Below are 18,691 nucleotides of genomic sequence, written 5' to 3'. Positions count from 1 at the left end.
AAGGAGCAGGAAAGAGAGGGGAAGGGAAAAGAGAGAGTGGAAGGAGTGAGAGAGAGGGGGAAGAGGAGGGAGGGGAAGGAGTGAGAGAGAGGGAAGTGGAGACTGGGAGAAAGAGAGAGGGGCAGGGGAGAGAGCGAGGGAAGGGGAAAGAGAGGTTAAGGGAAGAGAGGGGGAAGGAGTGCGAAAGAGAGGGGAAGGGGAGAGAGCAGAAGGGAAGAGAGATGGGAAGGAGTGAAAGAGGGTTAAAGGGAGAGAAAGGAGAAGGGGAGAGAGGGGGGAAGGAGTGAGAGAGGGGGAAGGGAGAGAGGGGGGAAGGAGTGGGAGACAGGGAGAGGAAGGGGAGAGAGAGAGGCGGGGAGAATGTAGAAGGGGGGAGAGAGGGAAAGGAGTATGAAAGAGGGAAGAGAGAGAGAAAGGGAAAGAGAGGGAGGGGAAGAAGAGAGAGAAGGGGAGAATCTCAAAGGAAAGGGAAGGGAGAGACAGACAGGAGGGCACCTGCTCTGGGAAAGACAGGGGAAGGAGCTGGGGAGAGAGAGAGGGTAAGGGAGGGAGAGAGGGAAAAGAGTGAGAAAGGGAAGGAGAGAGAGAGAGAGAGGCAGGAGAGAGAGAGAAGGGGAGACAGAGGCAGGGAAGGGAAAGAGAGGGAGTAGATGGGGAGAGTGAGTGGAAGGAGAGGAAGGAGTGAGAGAAGAGCGAGGGAGAAGGATAGAGAGTGAGGCGGAAGGAAAGAGGGTGGGGTGAGGGAGGGGGAAGGGGAGAGAGGGGAATGAGTGAGAGACGGGGAAAATGAGATCTAGAGAGAAGGAGAAAAAGATGTAGAATGGGGAAGGAAGAGATAGATTTGGAAGGGAAGAGTGAGTGTTAGAGAAATGAGCCTGTTGGTCCGGCGTCAGTCACAGAGCTCTTTAACATTTATAATTAAATACCTTGTTAACTAACAGCAAATTTAAATACTGAGCTAATTTTGACTAGGCCCCAGTGAGATTGGAACTCACGGCACCTGGTTTACTAGACGAGTGCTCTAACCCCTGAGCTATGGAGCCACCTGTAGAAAGGGAAGGGGACAGAGGAGAGAGAGGGGAAGGGGAGAATGAGACGGGGAAGAGGAAAGAGAGGGTGAAGGAGTGAGACCGAGCGAGGAAGGGAAGAGAGAGTGAGAATCTGAAAAGAAAGGGAGAAGAAAGAGAGAGAGGAGGGAGGGGAGAGAGGGGAAGGGGAGAGGGTGAGAGAGGGGAATGAGGGAGAGACGGGGAAAGCGAGATAGCGGGAAAGTGAGAGAGGGGTTAAAAGATGTAGAACTGGTCGTGATGGGGAAGGGCGAGAGAGATCGAGAAGGGGAGAGAGAGTGTAAGAGAGAAGAGAAGAGGAGAGGGGGAAGAGTGTGAAGGGAGCCTGCTGTTCCAGGGTCAGTCTCGAAAGAGAGAACGGAAAGAGTGGTTAAGGGGAGAGAGGGAGAAGGAGTGAGAGAGAGGCAGGCGTGTGAGAGAAATGGGAAGGGGGAGTAAGAGAAAGGGGAAGGGGAGAGAGAAGTGGGAAGGAGTGAGAAAGAGTGGGGAAGTCGAGAGTGGAAGGGGAGCGAGAGAGGGAAAGTGGAGAAAGGGGAAGGGGAGATGAAGAGAGGGTGAGGGGAGAGTGTGAGAGAGGGCAATGAGTGAGAGACGGGGAAAGCGAGATAGTGGGAAAGGGAGAGAGGAGTAAAAAGATGCAGAACAGGTCGTGATGGGGAAGGGAACCTGTTGTTCCAGAGTCGGTCTTGGAGCTGTAATATTTATAATTCAACACTTGGTAATTGAAATATTGGGCTAATTTTAAATAGCTCCTCGTGAGATTTGAACTCACAACATTTGGTTAAATGGTTTATTAGACCAGTGCTCTAACCCCTGAGCTCTGGAGCTACCTGCTCTGAGAAAGAGAGGGGAAGGAGCAGGAAAGAGAGGGGAAGGGAAAAGATAGTGTCAGGAGTGAGAGAGAGGGGGAAGGGGAGAGAGAGGGAGGGAAAGGGGAGAGAGAGGGAGGGGAAGGGGAGAGAGGGGAAGGAGTGAGAGAGAGGAAAGTGGAGACTGGGAGAAAGAGAGAGGGGCAGGGGAGAGAGCGAGGGAAGGAGTAAGAGAGGTTAAGGGAAGAGAGGGGGAAGGAGTACGAAAGAGAGGGGAAGGGGAGAGAGCGGAAGGGAAGAGATGGGAAGGAGTGAAAGAGGGGTAAAGGGAGAGAAAGGAGAAGGGGAGAGAGGGGGGAAGGGAAGAGAGAGGGGGAAGGGAAGAGAGAGGTGTTATGACTTGAATAGATACTGCAAGCTTAAAGTAAGGTGTGACTAGTCCTTTATTACAGATCTCAGAATGCCTCTCCAGCCTGTGAGGCCTCCTTATATACAGGTGCTCCCAAGGGATTGAGACTCCAGGGGATGAGCCCTCTGCTGGTTAGACATGGTATTTACAGGTTTATATCCATAACAATGGGGAAGGCAGAGAGAGATCTGGAAGGGGAGAGAGTGTGTAAGAGAGAAGAGAAGAGGAGAGGGGGAAGGGTGTGAGGGGAGCCTGTTGTTCCAGGGTCAGTCTCAGAGATGTTAAACATCCAGAGAGAGAAGGGGAGAGAAAGGGGGAAGGAAAGAGGTGAGGAAGGGGAGAAAGAGTGGGGAAAGGGGAGAGGGGAAGGAGTGAGAGAGAGGTGCAGGAGCGAGATACAGAGGATAACGAGTGTGTAAGAGTGGGAAGGGGAGAGAGAGCGAGGGGGAGGAGAAAGGGAAGGGGAGAGAGTGAGGGGAGAGAGGGGGAAGGGAGATGAGAGGGGGAAGGGAGAAGAGAGGGGGAAGCAGAGTGAGAAACGGGGAAAGCGAGATAGTTGGAAAGGGAGAGAGGGGTAAAAAGACTCATGATGGGGAGGGCAGAGAGAGACGAAAGGGTACGAGGAAGGCCTGTTGTTCCTCAGTCAGTCTCAGAGATATTAAACATTTAGAATTAAAAACCTTGTTAACTGCCAGCAAACTTAAGCATAAAGTTCATTTTGAGTAGGCCCCACTGCTTTGAAAATGGAGAGTCAATGGGAAGTGTGTGTTTGTGTGTCACAGTCCTTTGTGATAATCACCGGATTGGTAAACCCACAGGTCACGGGTTCAAATCCCCCCACAAATGTCTTCTCTTCCTCAAGCTGGACTCCCTGAGATAAGGAATTGATCCCCGGCCGTATAGCGACCACGGAATCACTCACACTCAACCTCGGTTTAAGAACATAAGAAATAGGAGCAGGAGTAGGCCATATGGCCCCTCGAGCCACGTTGACACCACTGAATGACACATTCCGGGAGGGTGACGTGTGATGGGAGATGGACAGGTGGGAAAGAACCAATCAGAGCCAGTCTGAAAAGGTTCAACAAATCGATGTCACTTCGCCGAGAGCAGTCGACCAATCGGTGGTTCTGTAGGAGGCCCACACACCTCAAAAAGCGGCAGAATTGTAATTGTGAAAACCTCTGTTCTGAGAAGGTCCATCGGAACCCTTCCCCAGCATGCTTGAATAAAAACCGGTTATACTTGCTTTGGAGGCAGTTCAGAGAAGGTTCACTCGGTTGATTCCGGAGATGAGGGGGGTTGACTTATGAGGAAAGGTTGAGGAGGTTGGGCCTCTACTCATTGGAATTCAGAAGAAGGAGAGGTGATCTTATCGAAACGTATAAGATTATGAGGGGGCTCGACAAGGTGGATGCAGAGAGGATGTTTCCACTGATGGGGGAGACTAGAACTAGGGGGCATGATCTTAGAATAAGGGGCCGCCCATTTAAAACTGAGATGAGGAAGAATTTCTTCTCTCAGAGGGTTGTAAATCTGTGGAATTCGCTGCCTCAGAGAGCTGTGGAAGCCGGGACATTGAATATATTTAAGACAGAAATAGACAGTTTCTTAACCGATCAGGGAATAAGGGGGCGGGCAGGGAAGTGGAGCTGAGTCCATGATCGGATCAGCCATGATCGTATTAAATGGTGGAGCAGGCTCGAGGGGCCGTATGGCCTACTCCTGTTCCTATTTCTTATGCAAAAGGCAAAGTGTGTGTGATACCAGTGTAATATATATAGCCCCATCCAGTGAACTACTGGGGCATTGCAGCCAGTGCTGTTTACAACAATAAAGTCAGGTCACTCTGACTGGGTTTCCTGAAGTTACCAGCCATCTCACAAACCTGTGCGTGTTTGTGAGATCGTACGGAAAACAGAACGTTGGCAACATAAGGACCAGCAGGACCAGCGTTCGGTGTCACTGCTCACTGAACCTGTGGAGGGACACTCACCTGAACAGAGAACAGATTTTGTCGGCTTTCTGGTCCTTGTTTGGTGGCGATCAGCTTGTTCCATTTAACCCTGCACCTGTCGACTGGTAGTTGGCCAGTTATACGCCTGGCAGCTTTTTATTGTGACATCATCGGCGCTCCGTCGAACGAGGATGACTTGTTTCCACACCAAAAGGGATGAGTTCACAAATGTTTCAATGAAGGACCCGATGTTCCAGTCCTCAACTCCAGTTGAAGGGTGGAAGATGCCTGTGGGTGGATTGTTTTAACGTGGGGTGACCGTTGTACACCAGCCACCACATGGGCTTGACAGAGCGAGGTCTGGGTCCTGTGGCAAGGGTTAACCAGGACAACTGGAGACCTGCTCTGCTGCACGGACCCAGTGCGCACACATATCGCACAGTGTGGGCTGGGCCCGTGCTGCCCCTGGGCCCTCCTGGGCCCTGAACTCTCATTCACCGTTCCACCGCCCCGATCTCTCACCACTATCTCTCGCTGCACCTACACCACGATCTCTCGTTGCTCCTTTGCTTCCCACGCTCCAAAGGGAGAAAGAGTGGAAGGGAGGGAGAGAGGAAAAGGAGTGAGAGATTGAAGGAGAGAGAGAGAAGGGGAGACAGAGACAGGGGAAGGGAAAGAGAGGGAGCGTGCGTGGAAGGAGGGGAAGGAGAAGGATAGAGAGTGACGGGGAAGGAAAGAGGCTGGGGTGAGGGAGGGGGAAGGGGAGAGAGGGGAATGAGTGAGAGACGGGGAAAATGAGATGGAGAGAGAGGGATAAAGCGATGCAGAATGGGGAAAGGAGAAAGAGATTTGGAAGTGGAGAGTGAGTGTAAGAGAAATGAGCCTATTGCTCCAGTCGGTCACAGAGCTGTTTAATATTTATAATGAAATACTTTGTTAATTAACAGAAATTTTAAATACTGAGTTAATTTTGAGTTGGCCCCAGTGTGATTTGAACCCACGGCCCCATGTTTACGAGATCAGCGCTCTAACCCCTGAGCTATGGAACCATGTGCTCTGGGAAAGACAGGGGAAGGAGCAGGAAAGAGAGGGGAAGGGAAAAGAGAGAGTGAAAGGAGTGAGAGAGAATGGGAAGGGGAAAGAGAGGGAAGGAGTGAGAGAGAGAAAGGGGAGGGAGATGGGAAGGCGAGAGAGGGAGGAGACGGGGAGAGAGAAAGGAAGGGGAGAGAGAGGGAGAATCTTAAAAGAAAGGGAAAAATGAGAGAGAGGAGAGAGGGGAGGGAAGATCGGGGAATGGGAGAGGGAGAGTGAAAAGGGAGAGGGGGCAGGGGAGAGAGTGGGTAGGGGAGAGAGAGGGAAGATAGAGGGTGAAGGAGTGAGACCGAGCGGGGAAGTGGAGAGAGAGAGGGAGAATCTGAAAAGAAAGGGAGAAGAGAGAGAGTGAGGAGGGAGGGGAAAGAGGGGAACGGAAGAAGGTGAGAGAGGGGAATGAGTGAGAGACGGGGAAAGCGAGATAGTGGGAAAGGGAGAGAGGGATAAAAAGATGCAGAACGGGTCATGATGGGGAAGGGAGAGAGAGATTTGGAAGGGGAGAGAGACGAGAAGAGGAGAGGGGGAAGGGTGTGAGGAGAGTCTGTTGTTCCAGGGTCAGTCTCGGAGCTGTTTAATATTTATAATTAAACCCCTTGTTAATTGACGGTGAATTTAAATACTGAGCTAATTTTGAGTAGGCCCCAGTGAGATTTAAACTCACGACTCCTGGTTTACAAGACCTGTGCTCTTACCCCTGAAACATAGAAACATAGAAAATAGGTGCAGGAGTAGGCCATTCGGCCCTTCGAGCCTGCACCACCTTTCAATATGATCATGGCTGAACATTCACCTCAGTACCCCTTTCCTGCTTTCTCTCCATATGCTTTGATCCCTTTAGCCATAAGGGCCACATCTCACTCCCTCTTGAATATATCCAATGAACTGGCATCAACAACTCTCTGAGGCAGGGAATTCCACAGGTTAACAACTCTCAGAGTGAAGAAGTTTCTTCTCATCTCAGTCCGAAATGGCTTATCCCTTATCCTTAGACTGTGTCCCCTGGTTCTGGACTTCCCCAACATCGGGAACATTCTTCCTCCATCTAACATGTCCAGTCCCATCAGAATTTTATACGTTTCTGTGAGATCCCCTCTCATTCTTCTAAACTCCAGTGAATAAAGGCCCAGTTGATCCAGTCTCTCCTCATATGTCAGTCCAGCCATCCCGGGAATCAGTCTGGTGAACCTTCGCTGCACTCCCTCAATAGCAAGCACTTCCTTCCTCAGATTAGGAGACCAAAACTGAGCTATGGAGCCACCTGCTCTGGGAAAGACAGGGGAAGGAGCAGGAAAGAGAGGGGAAGGGAAAAGAGAGAGTGGAAGGGGAGAGAGAGAGGGGGAAGGGGAGACAGAGGGAAGGGGAAGGGGAGAGAGAGGAAGGGGAAGAGGATAGAGGGGGGAGAGAGTGGGTATGGGAGAGAGGGGGTAGGAGAGAGGGGCGAATGGGACAGAGGGGGAGAGTCTGATGGGAAAGGGGAGAGTGAGAGCGAGGGAAAGAGAGAATGGGAGGAGGGAGGGGGAGCGAGAAGACTGGAGACAGGGGAGGGGAGGGAGAAGGAGAGGGAGGAGAGAGAGAGGAGGGAAGAAAATAAAAGGGGAGAGGGGAAGGAGTGAGCGAGAGGGGAAGGGGAGAGATAGAGAGGGAAGCGGAGAGATAGAGGGGGAAGGGGGGGAGAGAGGGGGAAGGGGAGAAAGAGAGGGGAAAGGGGAGAAGAGAGGGGGGAAGGGGAGAGAGAGGGGAAGGAGAGAGATGGGGAAGGAGAGAGACGGGGAAGGAGGGAGAGGGGATGGGGAGAGAGAGAGGGAAAGGGGAAAGTGAGAGAGGGGAAAGGGAGAGAGAGAGGGGAAGGGGAGAGTGGGGGGAAAGGGGAGAGAGGGAGGGAGAGAGAGAGGGAAAGGAGAGAGAGAGGGGAAGGGGAGAGTGAGGGAAGGAGAAGGGGAGAGAGAGGGGAAGGGGAGAGTGAGGGGAGGAGAAGGGGAGAGAGAGGGGAATGAGTGAGAAAGAGAAATGGGGAAAGCGAAAGAGTATAAAAACAGGAGAGCCTTTTGTTCCAGAGAGAGAGAGACAGAGCGACAGGCAATGAGAGAGAGAAAGAGAAAGGGAGAAGGGGTGAGAGTGAAAGAGGGGAAAGGCAGAAGCGGAGAGACAGAGTGAGAAACTGGGAGACGGAGAGAAGAATGAGGCGTGAGAAAGATTGGTGAAGGGGGCAAGAAGGTACCTCCAGTTCCAGGGTCAGTCTGGGAACTGTTTAATATTTATAATTAAAGCGCTTGTTAATTGACAGTGAATTTAAATACTGAGCTAATTTTGAGTAGGCCGCAGTAAGATTTGAACCCACAACCGCTGGATTACTAATCCACTGCTCTAACCACTGAGCTATGGAGCCACCTGCCTTGGGCTGTGGGTCATTCCCCAGTTAGTGCTGTGTGTTTGAAGAATGAGGAGGGGTCAGTGAAACGCTCAGATTGTGTCTCATCCCCCAGACTCCTGCCTCCGTCTCTTCAATATTCACTTCTCAACATCGATATATCGGGTCTTTCACGTAGTAAAACATCCCAAGGCAACTCAGTCACACTCTGCCCCAATCTCTCTGTCTCTCTTTCTCTCTCTCTTTCTCACTCTCTCTCTGTAACTCTCGCTTACTCGCGCTCAGTGTATCTGTCTCTCCATCTCTCACTCTCACTCTATCACATGTTCTCCCTTTGTGTCTCTCTTATTATCTCTCACTTTCTCTCTGTTTCTTGAGGGGGAAAGGGAGAGAGGGGGAAAGGAGAGAGGGAAGGGGAGAGAGGGGGAAAGGGAGAGAGGGAAGGGGTCAGATAGAAACGAAAAGAGAGGGAGAGGGAGGAGGCAGTGGAGTGAGAAGGGACTAGAGAGAAGGGAAGGGGAGAGAGAGAGGGGAACGAGCGAGAGAGGGAAGGGGAGAAGGGGAGAAAGAGTGGGGAAAGGATTGCGAGAGAGGTGCAGGAGTGAGATATCGAGGGAAACGTGTGTGTCAGAGTGGGAAGGGGAAAGAGGGCGAGGGGAGAGAGTGAGGGAAGAGAGGTGAGAGAGGGGCAAGGAGAGTGAGAGACAGGGAAAGCAAGTTCGTGAGAAAAAAGACTCAGAAAGGGTAAGCAGAGAGAAGGGAAAGTGTACAAGGAAAGATTATTGTTTCTCAGTCAGTTTCAAAGCTGTGAAACATATATAGTTAAAGACCTTGTTAATTGACAGTGAGTTTAATTACTGAGTTATTTTAGAACAGATCCACAGTGAGATTTGAAACCACGACCCCTGGTTTACAAGACCTGTGCTCTAACCCCTGAGCTATGGAGCCACCTGTAACAACAGCTCCAGTTTCCATCAGACTATTGTTAACAAGGAGGTGGGACCCGAATAATCATTCTCAGTGATTCATCCCTGAACATTGACAGAATCTTACAGCACACAAGGAGGGCCATTCGGCCCATCGTGCCTGTGCTGGCTCTGTGAGAGAGATTATTCCCACATCCCCACCCCCCCATTCCCGCCATTCCCCCGGGGTTTAGCAGCTTTGAAAGTGGATAAGTCTCAGGCCCGGATGAAATGTATCCCAGGCTGTTGAGCAAAGCAAAAGAGGAAATAGCAGAGGCTCTGACCATCATTTTCCAATCCTCTCTGGCTTCAAGCATGGTACCAGAGGACTGGAGGACTGCGAAGGTGGTACCTTTGTTTACGAAGGGAGAAAGGGATAGACCGAGTAATGACAGACCAGTCAGCCTAACCTCCGTGGTGGGAAAATTATTGGAAAAATTCCTGAAGGACAGAATAAATCTACATTTAGAAAGACACATGTTAATCAGGGACAGTCAGCACGGATTTGTTGGTATACATCAATGATCTAGACTTGAATATAGGGGGTATGATTAAGAAGTTTGCAGATGATACAAAAATATGCCGTGGGGTTGATAATGAAGAAGAAAGCTGTGGACTGCAGGAAGATATCGATGAACTGGTCAGGTGGGCAGAACAGTGGCAAATGGAATTTAATCCAGAGAGGTGTGAGGTCATGCATTTGTGGAGGGCTAACAAGGCAAGGGAATACACATTAAATGGTAGGACACTGAGAAGTGTAGAAGAACAATGGGACCTTGGAGTGCAGGTCCACAGATCCCTGAAGGTAGCAGGCCAGGTGGATAAGGTGGTTAAGAAGGCATACGGAATACTTGCCTTTATTAGTCGAGTCATAGAATACAAGAGCAGGGGGTTATGCTTGAACTGTATACAACACTGGTTAGGCCACAGCTGGAGTACTGCGTGCAGTTCTGGTCACCACATTACAGGAAGGATGTGATTGCACTGGAGAGGGTGCAGAGGAGATTTACCAGGATGTTGCCGGGACTGGAGAATTTTAACAATGAGGAAAGATTGGATAGGCTGGGGTTGTTTCCCTGGGAACAGAGGAGCCTGAGGGGAGATTTAATTGAGGTGTATAAAATTATGAGGGGCCTGGATAGAGTGGATAGGAAGGACCTATTTCCCCTTAGCAGAGGAGTCAATAACCAGGGGGCACAGATTTAAAGTAATTGGGGGGAGGTTTAGAGTGGAGATGATAATAACTTGCTCTTTGATTTTTTTCTGCCAAAGTGCATGACCTCACACTTTCCAACATTATACTCCATCTGCCAAATTTTTGCCCACTCACTTAGCATGTCTCTGTCCTTTTGCAGATTTTTTGTGTCCTCCTCACACATTGCTTTTCGTCCCATCTTTGTCTCGTCAGCAAACTTGGCTACGTTACACTCAGTCCCTTCTTCCAAGTCGTTAATATAGATTGTAAATAGTTGGGTCCCAACACTGATCCCTGCAGCACACCACTAGTTACTGTTTGCCAACCGGAGATTGAACCATTTATCCCGACTCTCTGTTTTCTGTTAATTAGCCAACCCTCTATCCATGCAAATATATTACTCCCAACCCCGTGAACTTTAATCTCATGCAGTAACCTTTTATGATGGGGAGAGAGAGAGTGGGAGGAGGGCGGGGGGGCGAGAGAGAAAGAGAGCTGAAGGGGAAAATGAGAGAGAGAAAGGGAGAAGGGGAGAATCTGAAAGGAAAGGGAAAAGTGAGCGAGAGGAGATGGAAAGTTAAAAGGCAGAGGCGGAAGAAATGAGAGTCACATATTTAAATACAAAACTAACTTGGAGTAAGCCCCAGTGAAATTTGAACTCACGACCCCTGATTTACTAGACTAGTGCTCTAACCCCTGAGCTGTGGAGCAACATGCTGTGGGAAATACAGGGGAAGTAGGAGGAAAGAGAGGGGAAGGGAAAAGAGAGAGTGGAAGGAGTGAGAGAGAGGGGGAAGGGAAGAGAGAGGGAGGGGGAAGGAGAGAGGGAGGGGAAGGGTAGAGAGGGGAAGGAGTGAGAGAGAGGGAAGTGGACTGGGAGAAAGAGAGAGGTGCAGGGGAGAGAGCAAGGGAAGGGGAAAGAGAGGTTAAGGGAAGAGAGAGGGAAGGAGTGCGAAAGAGAGGGGAAGGGGAGAGAGCGAAAGGGGAGAGAGATGGGAAGGAGTGAAAGAGTGGGAAAGGGAGAGAAAGGAGAAGGGGAGAGAGGGGGGAGGAGTGAGAGAGCTGGAAAGGGAGAGAAAGGAGAAGGGGAGAGAGGGGGGAAGGAGTGAGAGAGAGGGGGAAGGGGAGAGAGGGGGGAAGGAGTGAGAGAGGGGGAAGGGGAGAGAGGGGGGAAGAAGTGAGAGAGAGGGGGAAGGGGAGACAGGGAGAGGAAGGGGAGAGAGAGACGAGGAGGAATGTAGAAGGGGGAAGAGAGAGGAAGGAGTAGGAAAGAGGGAAGGGGAAAGAGAGGGGGGGGAAGAAGAGAGAGAAGGGGAGAATCTCAAAGGAAAGGGAAAGGAGAGACAGACAGGAGGGCACCTGCTCTGGGAAAGACAGGGAAGAGAGAGAGTGGAAGGGGAGAGAGAGTGGAAGGGAGGGAGAGAGGGAAAGGAGTGACAGAGGGAATGAGAGAGAGAGAGAAGGGGAGACAGAGACAGGGAAGGGAAAGAGAGGGAGCGGATGGGGAGAGTGAGTGGAAGGAGAGGAAGGCGCGAGAGAAGAGCGAGGGAGAAGGATAGAGAGTGAGGTGGAAGGAAAGAGGGTGGGGAAATGGGAGAGAGGGGAATGAGTGAGAGACAGGGAAAATGATGCAGAATGGGGAAGGGAGAGAGATTTGGAAGGGGAGAGAGAGTGTGAGAGAAATGTGCCTGTTGTTCCAGGATCGGTCACAGAGCTGTTTAATATTTATAAATAAAGCCTTTGTTAATTGACAGTGAATTTAAATACTGAGCTAACGTTGAGTAGGCCCCAGTGAGGATTGAACTTTGACAGAATCTTACAGCACACAAGGAGGGCCATTCGGCCCATCGTGTCTGTGTCGGCTGTGTGAAAGAGATTATTCCCCTCCCCTGCTCTTTCCCCACAGAAGCTGGGAAACGGAGAGAAGAATAAGGCGTGAGAAAGATTGGTGAAGGGAGCAAGACAGAGCCTGTAGTTCCAGGGTCGGTCTCGGAGTGGTTAATATTTATAATTAAAGCTCGAGTTAATTTAAATACTAAGCTAATTTTGAGGAGGCATCAGTGAGATTTGAACCCAAGGGGAAGGGGAGAGAGTGGGGAAGGAATGAGAGAGTGGGGGAAGGGGAGACAGAGAGGAAGAGAGAGGGAGCAGGGGAGAGAGAGAGTGGGGTGGGGAAAGAGAGGTTAAGGGGAAAGAGGGAGAAGGAGTAAGATAGCGAGGGGATTTGAGTACAGGGGCAGGGAGGTGTTACTCCAGTTGTACAGGGCCTTGGTGAGGCCACACCTGGAGTATTGTGGACAGTTTTGGTCTCCTAACTTGAGGAAGGACGTTCTTGCTATTGAGGGAGTGCAGCAAAGGTTCACCAGACTGATTCCCGGGATGGCAGGACTGACATATGAGGAAAGACTGGATCGACTGGGCCTTTATTCACTGGAGTTCAGAAGAATGAGAGGGGATCTCTTAGAAACATATAACATTCTGACGGGTTTAGACAGGTTAGATGCAGGAAGAATGTTCCCGATGTTGGGGAAGTCCAGAACCAGGGGACACAGTCTAAGGATAAGGGGTAAGCCATTTAGGACCGAGATGAGGAGAAACTTCTTCACCCAGAGAGTGGTGAACCTGTGGAATTCTCGACCACAGAAAGTTGTTGAGGCCAATTCACTAAATATATTCAAAAAGGAGTTAGATGAAGTCCTTACTACTGGGGGGATCAAGGAGTATGGCGAGAAAGCAGGAATGGGGTACTGAAGTTGCATGTTCAGCTTTGAACTCATTGAATGAGGAAGGGGAAGGAGAGAGAAGGCTCAAAGGGCCGACGCCTGCACCTATTTTCTATCGAGAGAGAGATCAGGGAACAATCTGAAAGGCAGAAGAGAGAGAGACAGAGGCAAAGGTTGATGGACAGTGAATTTAAACACAAATTATGTTTCTGGTTTGATCTCAGAGCTGTTTAACATTTATAATTCAAGCCCTTGTTAATTGACAGTGAATTAAATACTGAACAAACTTTGAGTAGGCCCCAGTGAGATTTGAACTCACAACCCCTGGTTTACAAGACCAGTGCTCAAACCCCTGAGCTATGGAGTCACCTGCTTTAAAAAAAGACAGGAGAAGGAACAGGAAAGAGAAGGGAAGGGAAAGAGAGAGTGGAAGGAGTGAGAGAGGGGGGGAGGGGGAGAAGGGGGGAGAGAGGGAAGGAGTGAGAGAGAGAAAGGGGAGAGAGATGGGAAGGCGAGAGAGGGAGGAGACAGGGGAATGAGAAAGGAAGGGGAGAGAGAGGGAGAATGGGGAGAATCTGAAAAGAAAGGGAAAAGTGAGAGAGAGGAGAGAGGGGAGGGAAGACAGGGGAAGGGAAGAGGGAGAGTGAAAAGGCAGAGGGGGCAGGGGAGAGAGTGGGTCGGGGAGAGAGAGGGGGAAGGGAGAGAGGAGAGCGAGGGGAAGGGGAGAGAGGAGATAGAGAGGAAGGGGAGAATGAGACAGGGGACGGAGAGAGAGGGGAAGGGGAAAGAGAGGGTGAAGGAGTGAGACCGAGCGGGGAAGGGGAGAGAGAGAGAGGGAGAATCTGTGAAGAAAGGGAGAAGGGAGAGGGTGAGAGAGGGGAATGAATGAGAGACGGGGAAAGTGAGATAGTGGGAAAGGGAGAGAGGGGTAAAAAGATGTAGAAGGGGAAGGGAGAGAGAGTGGAGTCTGTTGCTTCAGGGTCAGTCTCATAGTTGTTTAATATTTATAATTAAAGCCCTTGTTAATTGACAGTGAATTTAAATACTAAACAAATTTGGAGTAGGCCCCAGTGAAATTTGAACCCACGACCCCTGGTTTACGAGACGAGTGCTCTAACCCCTGAGCTATGAAGCAACCTACTCTGGGAAACACATGGAAAGGAGCAGGAAAGAGAGGGGAAGGGAAAAGAGAGAGTGGATGGAGTGAGAGAGAGGGGGTAAGGGGAGACAGAGGGTAATGGGAGAGAGAGAGAGGAAGGAGAGAGAGATGTGAAGGCGTGAGAGGGAGGAGACAGGGGAGAGAGAAAGGAAGTGGAGAGAGGGGGAGAATGGGGAGAATCCGAAAAGAAAGGGAGAAGAGAGAGAGAGAGGAGGGAGGGGAGAGAGGGGAACCGGAGAAGGTGAGAGAGGGGAATGAGTGAGAGACGGGGAAAGCGAGATAGCGGGAAAGGGAGAGAGGGGTAAAAAGATGTAGAACAGGGCGTGAGGGGGAAGGGAGAGAGAGACGAGATCCTGTTGTTCCAGGGTCGGTCTCAGAGCTGTTTAATATTTATCATTCAAGACCTTGTTAATTGACGGTGAAATTAAATACTGAGCTAATTTTGAGTAGGCCCCAGTGAGATTTAAACTCACGACTCTTGGTTTACAAGATCAGTGCTCCAATCCCTGAAACATAGAAACATAGAAACATAGAAAATAGGTGCAGGAGTAGGCCATTCGGCCCTTCGAGCCTGCACCACCATTCAATATGATCATGGCTGATCATTCTCTCAGTTCCCCTTTCCTGCTTTCTCTCCATACCCCTTGATCCCTTTAGCCGTAAGGGCCATATCTAACTCCCTCTTGAATATATCCAATGAACTGGTATCAACAACTCTCTGCGGTAGGGAATTCCACAGGTTAACAACTCTCTGAGTGAAGAAGTTTCTCCTCATCTCGGTCCCTTATCCTTAGACTGTGTGACCCCTGGTTGTGGACTTCCCCAACATCGGGAACATTCTTCCTGCATCTAACCTGTCCAATCCCGTCAGAATTTTATACGTTTCTATGAGAACCCCTCTCATCCTTCTAAACTCCAGTGAATAAAGGCTCAGTCGATCCAGTCTTTCGTAATATGTCAGTCCTGCCATACCTGGAATCAGTCTGGTGAACCTTCGCTGCACTCCCTCAATAGCAAGAACGTCCTTCCTCAGATTAGGAGACCAAAACTGAGCTATGGAGCCACCTGCTTTTGGGAAAGACAGGGGAAGGAGTGAGAGAGAGGGGGAAGGGGATAGAGGGTGGGTTAGGGGGAGAATCTGAAAAGTCAGAAAGAATAGGGAGGAGGGAGAGACTGGTATTTAAATACTAAACTAATATTGAGTAGGCCACAGTGAAATTTGTAGCCACGTCCCCTGGTGTACATGACCAGTGCTCTAACACCTGAGCTACGGGGTCACCTGCTTTAGAAAAAACAGGGGAAGGAGCAGGAAAGGGAAAAGAGAGAGTGGAAGGAGTGAGAGATTGGGGGAAGGGAAGACAGTGGGGAAGGAGTGAGTGAGAGAGAGGGCGAAGTGGAGACAGGGAGGAAGTGAGAGAGGAAAGGGAGAGGGAGAGGGAAAAGAGAAAGGGGCGTGGGGAAAGAGAGGGAGGGAATGGAGATTGAGAGTGTGGAATGGGAGGAGAGAGAGGGGAAGGAGTGGGAGACAGGGGGAAGGAGTGAGAGAGAGAGAGGAGAAGGGGAGACTGGGAGGAGGAAACAGGGAGAGCGGAGAAAGAGAGGGAAGGAGTGAGAGAGAGGCGGGAGGGGAAAGAGAGGGAGGGGATAAGAACACAAGAAATAGGAGCAGGAGTAGACCATACGGCCCCTCGAGCCTGCTCCGCCATTTAATACGATCATGGCTGATCCGATCATGGACTCAGCTCCACTTCCCTGCCCGCTCCCCATAACCTCTTATCCCCTTATCGGTTAAGAAACTGTCTATTTCTGTCTTAAATTTATTCAGTGTTCCAGCTTCCACAGCTCTCTGAGGCAGAGAATTCCACAGATTTACAACCCTCCGAGAGAAGAAATTCCTCCTCATCTCAGTTTTAAATGGGCGGCCCCTTATTCTAAGACCATGCCCCCTAGTTCTAGTCTCCCCCATCAGTGGAAACATCCTCTCTGCATCCACCTTGTCGAGCCGCCTCATAATCTTATACGTTTCGATAAGATCACCTCTCATTCTTCTGAATTCCAATGAGTAGAGGCCCAACCTCCTCAACCTTTCCTCATAAGTCAACCCCCTCATCCCCGGAATCAACCGAGTGAACCTTCTCTGAACTGTCCCCAAATCAAGTATATCCTTTCGTAAATATGGAAACCAAAACTGCACGCAGTACTCCAGGTGTGGCCTCACCAATACCCTGTATAACTGGAGCAAGACTTCCCTGCTTTTATACTCCATCCCCTTTGCAATAAAGGCCAAGATACCATTGGCCTTCCTGATCACTTGCTGTACCTGCATACTAACCTTTTGTGTTTCATGCACAAGTACCCCCAGGTCCCGCTGTACTGCAGCACTTTGCAATCTTTCTCCATTTAAATAATAACTTGCACTTTGATTTTTTTCTGCCAAAGTGCATGACCTCACACTTTCCAACATTATACCCCACCTGCCAAATTTTTGCTCACTCACTTAGCCTGCCTATGTCCTTTTGCAGATTTTTTGTGTCCTCCTCACACATTGCTTTTCCTCTCATCTTTGTATCGTCAGCAAACTTGTCTACGTTACACTCAGTCCCTTCTTCCAAGTCGTTAATATAGATTGTAAATAGTTGGGGTCCCAGCACTGATCCCTGCAGCACACCACTAGTTACTGTTTGCCAACCCGAGAATGAACCAATTATCCCGACTCTCTGTTCTCTGTGCGTTAGCCAATCCTCCATTCATGCTAATATATTACCGCCAAGCCCATGAACTTTTATCTTGTGCAGTAACCTTTTATGATGGGGAGAGAGACAGTGGGGGTGGGGGGGGCGAGAGAGAAAGAGAGCTGAAGGGGAGTGTGAGAGAGAGAAAGGGAGAAGGGGAAAAGTGCAGAAGAAACAAGAGTCACGTATTTAAATACAAACTAATTTTGAGTAGGCCCCAGTGCAATTTGAACACACGACTCCTGATTTATTAAACCAGTGCTCTAACCCCCTGAGCTATGGAGCCACTTGCTCTGCAAAAGGCAGGGGAAGGAGCAGGAAAGAGAGGGAGAGGGGAGACAGGGAGGAAGAGAGAGGGGAAGGGGAGTGTGAGAGGGAAGGGGAAAGAGTGGTTAAGGGAAGAGAGGGGGATGGATTGAGAAAGAGTGGGGAAGGGGAGAGAGCAGAAGGGGAGAGAGAGAGGAGAAGTGGAGAGACAGGAAGGGGAAGGGGAGAGAGGGGGAAGGGTAGACAGGGAGGGGAAGGCGAGAGAGATGGAAAGGAGTGAGAGAGAGGGGGGCAAGGGAAGAGAGAGTGGAAGGGAGGGAGAGAGGGAAAGGAGTGAAAGAGGGAAGGAGAGAGAGAGAGGAAGGATTGTGAGAGACGGAAGGGGAGAGAGAGGGGCAGGAGAGAGAGAGGGGGAAGGACAGAGAGAGGGAGGAGATGGGGAGAGTGAGTGGAAGGCGGGGAGAGAGGGAAGGGGAGAGAGAGAGCGGGAAGGAGTGGGAAATAAATGGGACGGGGAGAGATGGGGAGAAGGGGAGAGAGAGGGGAAGGGGAGAGAGAGGGTGAGGGGAGAGAAGGGGAAGGATGAAGAGGGGAATGAGTGAGAGATGGGGAAAGCGAGATAGCGGGAAAGGGAGAGAGGGGTAAAAAGATGTAGAACGGGTCGTGATGGGGAAGGGAGAGAGAGATTTGGAAGGGGAGAGAGAGTGTAAGAGAGATGAGAAGAGGATGGGTGGGTTCAAACTCTGAAAGACCAGTTTGGATATTGGATCTAATCAAGCTGTCTGGGGATATTGGAGCTCATCAAATTGTCTGGGGAACTGTTTACCCTCGAAACCTGCCCCCGACAAGACATTTACATTTCAACAATCGATCGAAGGAAAGTACAGTTTCAATCCAAGCACAAAAACCCATGCAACACATGCATAATGCTAATCACCTTTCCGGCCTGCATAGAAAGCTGGGACCCAGGCAGACAACTCGACACCAGAAACTAACTCCAACAAATTGTGAAGGCAAATGGTATGTTGGCCTTCATAGCGAGGGGATTTGAGTATAGGAGCAGGGAGGTCTGACTGCAGTTGTACAGGGCCTTGGTGAGGCCTCACCTGGAATATTGTGCACAGTTTTGGTCTCGTATTCTGAGGAAGGACGTTCTTGCTATTGAGGGAGTGCAGCGAAGGTTCACCAGACTGATTCCAGCGATGGCTGGATTGACATATGAGGAGAGACTGGATCAAGGGATCAAGGGGTATGGAGAGAAAGCAGGAAAGGGGTACTGAGGGAATGATCAGCCATGATCTTGTTGAATGGTGGTGCAGGCTCGAAGGGCCGAATGGCCTACTCCTGCACCTATTTTCTATGTTTCTATCACCCAAAACCAAAGATAATTTCAACAACTGACACATTTTCAATCAAGTTACCAGTAACGAACCTGCCAAGACTTAACGAACCCGGCAAAACTGAAACAAGGAACCCGGCTCGAGTTGGTGCGTAGATTAGGAGCCTCTCAAAGTATAATCAAGGCCCTGTTTTTCAGTCAGTAGGTTATTCACAGCTCCCTGCGGACTGTCTCACTCACTGACACCGCGGGTTAGGAGCGGCCTGGGGCGGGCCCAGGCTCTCTGCGGATTGTCGCACTCAATTATACCGCGGGCGGCGAGGTTTGGGTCATCGGTGGGTGGCGGCTGCAAGAGAGCTTCGGGCGGTGACGGGCCTTGGTTACTGGCGGGGGGTGGGGGCAGAGTGAGAGGGAGGTTTGTCGGGGAGAGTGAGAGGGAGATTTGTCGGGGAGAGTGAGAGGGAGGTTTGTCGGGGAGAGTGAGAGGGAGGATTGTCGGGGAGAGTGAGAGGGAGGTTTGTCGGGGAGAGTGAGAGGGAGGTTTGTCGGGGAGAGTGAGAGGGAGGATTGTCGGGGAGAGTGAGAGGGAGGTTTGTCGGGGAGAGTGAG

The 18,691-nt window shown here is 50.5% G+C and overlaps 2 non-coding genes across 2 annotated transcripts; both read right to left on the bottom strand.

The window, feature by feature from the left end:
- Positions 1-970: 970 nt before the first annotated feature.
- trnat-agu (transfer RNA threonine (anticodon AGU)) lies at positions 971-1,043 on the bottom strand. Its single transcript has one exon. It is a non-coding gene; the product is annotated as a tRNA-Thr (tRNA).
- An 11,836-nt stretch (positions 1,044-12,879) lies between these two features.
- On the bottom strand, positions 12,880-12,952 carry trnat-ugu (transfer RNA threonine (anticodon UGU)). The gene has a single exon. It is a non-coding gene; the product is annotated as a tRNA-Thr (tRNA).
- Positions 12,953-18,691: the final 5,739 nt, after the last annotated feature.

The sequence above is a fragment of the Pristiophorus japonicus genome, unplaced genomic scaffold, assembly GCF_044704955.1.
Source record: "Pristiophorus japonicus isolate sPriJap1 unplaced genomic scaffold, sPriJap1.hap1 HAP1_SCAFFOLD_586, whole genome shotgun sequence".
In the NCBI taxonomy this organism is placed as follows: Eukaryota; Metazoa; Chordata; class Chondrichthyes; family Pristiophoridae; genus Pristiophorus; species Pristiophorus japonicus.
The sequence above is the reverse complement of the archived record's forward strand: the minus strand, read 5'-3'. Positions and strand labels throughout refer to the sequence as shown.